General features: G+C 29.2%; 1 protein-coding gene across 1 annotated transcript in view; it reads right to left on the bottom strand.

The window, feature by feature from the left end:
• Nucleotides 1–6,518, bottom strand: part of LOC130801139 (uncharacterized) — a 104,587-nt gene that overhangs the window by 69,118 nt on the left and 28,951 nt on the right. The window lies entirely within an intron of this gene.

Genomic DNA, 6,518 nt, shown 5'->3' with positions numbered 1-6,518 from the left:
ATATATATATATATATATATATATATATATATATATATATACATATATATATATATACATATATATATATATATATATATATATATATATATATATATATGTATATATATATATATATGTATATATATATATATATATATATATATATATATATATATATATATATATATATATATATATGTATATATATATATATATATATACTTATATATATATATATATATATATATATATATATATATATATATATATATATATATATACATATATATATATATATATATATATATATATATATATATATATATATATATACATATATATATAGATATATATATATATATATATATATATATATATATATATATATATATATATATACATATATATATATATACATATATATACATATATACATATATATACATACAGATATATATATATATATATATATATATATATATATATATATATATATATATATATATATATATATATATGTATATATATATATATATATATATATATATATATATATATATATATATATATATATATATATATATATATATATATATATATATATATATATATATATATATATATATATATATATATATATATGTATGTATATATATATATATATATATATATATATATATATATATATATATATATATATATATATATATATATATATATATATATGTATGTAACCGCCTCGAATTATGAAGGCAAACACTAATTGGAATTTAGTATTAATCAAGCGGAAGCTTACTTTTGCCAACACAATTAAGGGGTTACTTAAAGGTTAAACTAATATTCAAGTATAATTCTTGAACCAAACCAAAGCAATATAACGGAAGTCTTAACTGTCCAAAATATAGGAAAATTACAACCAAATCGAAATAAGTCCAAAATTCAAATTACATCCTTAAAATAGTCTAAATCTAAACTAATAATCTCTCAAATAAAATAAAGAGATCTAAACAAAAGGGGAGTCATACTCCAACTCGGGTTCAACTTCCGCTCGCATATCCATTCTCCGTCGAGGTGCCATAGGGGTTTACTCTAAAAACAAAACCATTGGAAAAACATACAAAGCATAGTATCAGCAAAAAGGCTGAGTATAAACACACTGGTGTCCGTCAAACAAGTTATTAAAATCTTTCTTTTTTTTTTTATTTGAGTAAATTCATTTTGAAATATGCTTTTTCATTTGATAAATCATATTATGATTCAAATGAAGTTCAATGGCTCTATAGTAATTTAAAATTCTCATTTTTCATTATAAATCATAAGATCTCAATGGATCCAAATCAATTTCAAACTCATATCATAAGTTTACATGGGTACTCTGTGAGTCATCCTGTGACTCGTTTGGTAGTCGGTCTACCGTCCGCGACATGTCCGGCAAGTGTAACACAATGGTATTGTGAACAATACGCGCTCAGCATTGGTGAGCCGTTTAATCATGCACACAACATTTGCTGTGGCATATGTACCCGCCATTTAGGCTAAAACATTTTTTTTGTACATAATATATATCTTGTAATTTTAATAGCATTTGAAAGTCAAAAATATTAACTTTCTCCATATGATAAACATCTTTTATTTGCACATAGCAAAACATACTTTATTTGCAACTTAGCAAAATCAAATCATAATATTTCCCACATGGGTAAAACATGCTTAGCATAATCATATCATTAAACATAACCTTTGTATTATATTGGGGCATCACTAGCATGTATGGAAATTCATAGTAACAAAAAGTGATTAAAGATCAATACGATTTTTTTTAAGGAAACCACTAAAATGTTTTGTTCCAATCCTTCTTAAAGTAAATATAACTTAAAAGGGTTTTGAAATTCATTCAAAACAACTAGAATATGATTCATAAGTCTATAAAATCATTAATACAGAAGATTTCATAAAACACTATTTTCTTAAATACGAGATAGTTTTGCCGGTAATAAAATCGATAATTGATTTACAAAGTACATATTAATTCTCCAACAAGGCCCAAATTAATCAAGTCATTATAATACCTTATTTAAAATGAATTTAAGTTTGTCCCATCAAGTTATAATGGGTTATGCGTATTTATAACGATCTTACAATTATTTTCGACAATTTGGGTATTTACTGTTATTTAAATGGTCTCTTAAATCCGTAAAATTTATAAACCGTCTCATTTAAAATTAATTTATACTATGAGGCAGTAGGTTATTAATATAATTATAATTTTTTTTATATAGGTTTATTTTTACCCAAATTTATTTAACAATATTACACTTTCTAATAAATAAACATTTTCTATTATTTTGATAAATTAGTAAATAATTAATAATTTATTTTATAAAATTATACCAATGTTCCAGAAGTCATATAATATGTTTATTAGGCCATTTGAACTTATAAAACTCATGTATGATGTTTTATTATTTTGTATAGACATTTTATCGATAAATAGTATAAAATAGGTTTAAAATTATTTGAGTCCGAATAAAATATTATAAAAACTTATATGATATTCCAGAAGCTATTTTAAGGGGTATAAAATTTTAAATAACCATTAAAAATCATGTGGAATATTTTTAATAATTGATATCGTTATTTTACCGATAAATCGAATAAAATTTATTTAAGTCCATATATGGTCACGAAAATCCATATAAATTTTTGAACATGTATTTACTGCTTATATAAGTGCCTCATAAAATTTTCATGTCCAAAAGACGTCATTTAGTATTTATTTTGTATTTTACCGTTTTCAAACTTACCGATTATTAATAACCGAGTAAAAATTATTAAGGTCCTTAAATGTCAACGAAACCTTCCCAAACTCTTACCAATTTTACCTACTGTCCATATGAGTATGTGATAAAAATTTCAAGTCCATATGTCATTGTTTGGTAATTATTTTATATTTTACCATTTTACAATTTACCGTTAAACAATTTAACGATTATTCAAAAATTTAAAAAAAAATTCCAAACTAAATATATTCTGGCCAAATCTTGTTGGAGACATTATAATATATTTTTATTAATTATTTTTGATGATGAAGAGTTCATCTAATACCATGTTTTATAATAAGAGTATTTAACACCTTAAAATCCATTAAAATATCAATTTAACGAATAATCTCAAAAAAAAATATCCAAGAAATTTTCTTAACATATAGCTACTGAAAATTTCTTTTAAAATGAATTTCAAATATTTTCAAATTCATATAATCATTTCCATCACAATAACTTTCACAAAGTAGTGTTAAACATGCCTTTAAACATACAATAATTTATAAAATCAACATGCATGATGCCCACAATAATAATACATGTAATAAATTATTTCATACTCAAATTTATCATTTTGACATCATCTTTCAAGATTTAAGAACTTCTCTTTGGGAATTTTTTTTTTTTTTTTTTTTTTTTTTTTTTAAAAAAGTTTATACACAAACTTTCCCAACTTGTTCTTAAATCCCTTAAAAAATCACCCCATGTGACATACCTCGACTCCAAGCCTATATAATTATTCCGTAAGCTCCTACGCGTTCTTAGAAGCGGTTCTAACTTCGGGTCCTTGCCCTTCAAGTCTCAACTCCAACTCTTCAACTAAACATATTGCATTCATCCAAAAATCAATAATAAATTTGGATTTCTAACATGCACTTAACTTTTCCTAGTTAGAGTTGTTAGACTAATACTTGTGATGATTTTAACATATTTGGAGTATACTTATTATGTTGAGCAACATACTTAGTTAAGTCCCATAATTTACTTGAATCCTTTAAGTAACAAAATTTATATGTTTGTGGAAAAACATCTTCTTACTTTCTATTGTGGCCGATTTTTATAGATTTACAAGTGATGATTTTCTTAGTTTAGAGATAAAATACTCATTTTATAATGATCTTAGTTTATAGAAAGATTCATGTAAAAAAAAATGAAAAAAATGTTTTACATGAACAAGTTTTAACAAAACTAGTGGAATAAAGAAATGAGTATAACTTACTCTATACTTGGTGGATTTCTTCAAGTTTGGTGTCTATGGAAAGCTCTTAAGATGAAGATTATTTTTATGGGAGATTTGAGTTTATAAACATAAATTTTCAGAATTTTTAGATGGGTTTTTGAAGAAGATTTGATGAGAAAAGAAGGTGTTTTAGTTATTGAAAGTTTAGAGGATTCTAGTGTTTGTTCATGGATGAACTTGGGAGCAATGTGTTGGGATTTATGGCTGAATAACAATTCAGAAAATTGAGTGCTTTTGCTTCAAATATTTGCCTCTTGCATGCTTGTAATGATGCACAAGCTTTGGGTAGAACAAAAGGGGTTTTGGGTAGTGTGATTGGCTTGAGTGTGTAAGTGAACAAGGAGCTACTAAGGGGATTTGGGACAGCTATATTAGCTGCTGTTTGGGGCTGATTTGGAGTGTTTTTTGTCCTCAATTTGGTCTATTATGGTATAAGAAAGGTTTATCTAAGATAGTTTAAAGTTTGGGTAAAAATTGTTGTACATGTAACAAGTTATGTAACTTGTACTTCATGTTTAAAAATCACTTGTATATGTGAGAAATATTTAATTTACTCCCATCATGGTTATATAATATGCTTGGGTAATAATTAAATTTTTTTTGAACTGTTATGGGTAGTTGCTCAACTTTAAGTTTTACCTCCAAAGTTTACGTTACTTGTTACGATTCATAATCATGTTACGAATTAACAAGTTTCTTATCATCGTAGAGATTTTTCAAATTACTACCATCACTAATTAAATTATAATTAGTAACGAACAAATATATAAGAAAAAAAATTAGGCGCTAAAAACGACTAATGAAATCTTCTAACAATACGACTGTTTCAGTCTTCCCTTCTTACAAGAGTTTCGTCCTCGAAACTAACTCAAACTAATAGTTATAAATACATCACTCAAATAAGTAAGGGTATCTAATTAACATGTCGTCCTCTTTTTCCCAAGTAGCACTGTCGGCATCCTGTCCACTCCATAGCACTTTCACAAGTGGAATCGTGCGGCTACGGAGTTTTCTAACCTCTCGACCGAGGATCCTCAGGGGCTTTTCCTCATACTGCAAGCTTTCAACAAGCTGAATTGGCTCATACTGGAGAACATGTGATGGATCAAACACATACCGGCGCAATTGCGACACATGGAACACATTGTGAACCTTAGCTAATTGTGGGGGTAATGCTAACTCATAAGCTACCTCTCCAACTCTACGTAAAATCTCATAGGGTCCAATGTACCGAGGATCAAGCTTCCCCTGCATTCCGAACCTCTTGATTCCCTTTGTTGGCGAGACTTTAAGGAACACCTTCTCACCGACTTGGAACTCAAGTTTCCTCCTCCTACGGTCTGCGTAGGATTTCTGTCGATCTTGGGCAGCCTTCATCCGGTCTCTAATGATTCTGACTTGTTCAGCGGTCTCTCTGATCATCTCTGGTCCAACTAGCACACCAGACCTCCCGGTATCCCAATAAAGTGGTGTCCTACACCTTTGGCCATACAAGGCCTCATACGGAGCCATACCAATACTACTCTGGTAGCTATTGTTGTAGGAGAATTCTATTAATGGTAAAATATCCTCCCACGAACACTGAAAATCAAGGGCACATGCCCGAAGCATATCCTCTAGAGTCTGGATGGTCCTCTCCGTTTGCCCATTTGTAGCTGGGTGAAAAGCGGTGCTGTAATTAAGGGTCGTGCCGAATGCCCTTTGTAGCTCATTCCAAAATCGAGCCACAAATTTTGGATCTCGATCTGAAACTATTGTCATCGGTATACCATGTAGTCTAAGTACTTCTTTCACATAAGCATCGGCCAATTGTTTTGCTTTCCAAGTTACTTTCGCAGGAATAAATCTGGCAGTCTTAGTGAGTCGATCAACAATCACCCAAATAGAATCATTTCCTCTTCTCGAACGGGGCAATCCAACAACAAAGTCCATACTCACTGATTCCCACTTCCACTTAGGCACGGGAAGTGGTTGCAATTCCCCTGGAGTGCGCTGGTGGTCAATCTTGACTTGCTGACATACTAGACATCGAGCTATGAAATCCTCAACATCCTTCTTCATGTTCATCCACCAAAAGTATTGTTTTAAATCTGCTAGCATCTTATCCCGTCCTGGGTGGACAGAATACATAGTCGAATGTGCCTCCTTGAGTATTTTCTCTATCAATTCAGGATCTCGAGGCACGCATAACCTTCCCTCTAGATGAATACTCCCATCTTTAGCAATTCTGAAGTCTTTAACTGCACCCTTTTCAATACCAATCTTCAACTCTGACAAGAAGTCATCATACTGTTGTAGCTCACGGATCTCCTCATGTAGGCTCGGTGTTGTACTCATAGAATTGAGAACGCTGTCGTATGATCCCTTCTTAACCACAATCAATTCTAGCTCCTTCATCTCCACATAAATCTCGTAGGGCACTGAAATTAGTCCATTAATGACCATTCTCGGTTTTCGGCTTAAGGCATCTGCTA

This window comes from Amaranthus tricolor, chromosome 15 (assembly GCF_026212465.1).
Source record: "Amaranthus tricolor cultivar Red isolate AtriRed21 chromosome 15, ASM2621246v1, whole genome shotgun sequence".
Classification (NCBI taxonomy): domain Eukaryota; kingdom Viridiplantae; phylum Streptophyta; class Magnoliopsida; order Caryophyllales; family Amaranthaceae; genus Amaranthus; species Amaranthus tricolor.
The sequence above is the reverse complement of the archived record's forward strand: the minus strand, read 5'-3'. Positions and strand labels throughout refer to the sequence as shown.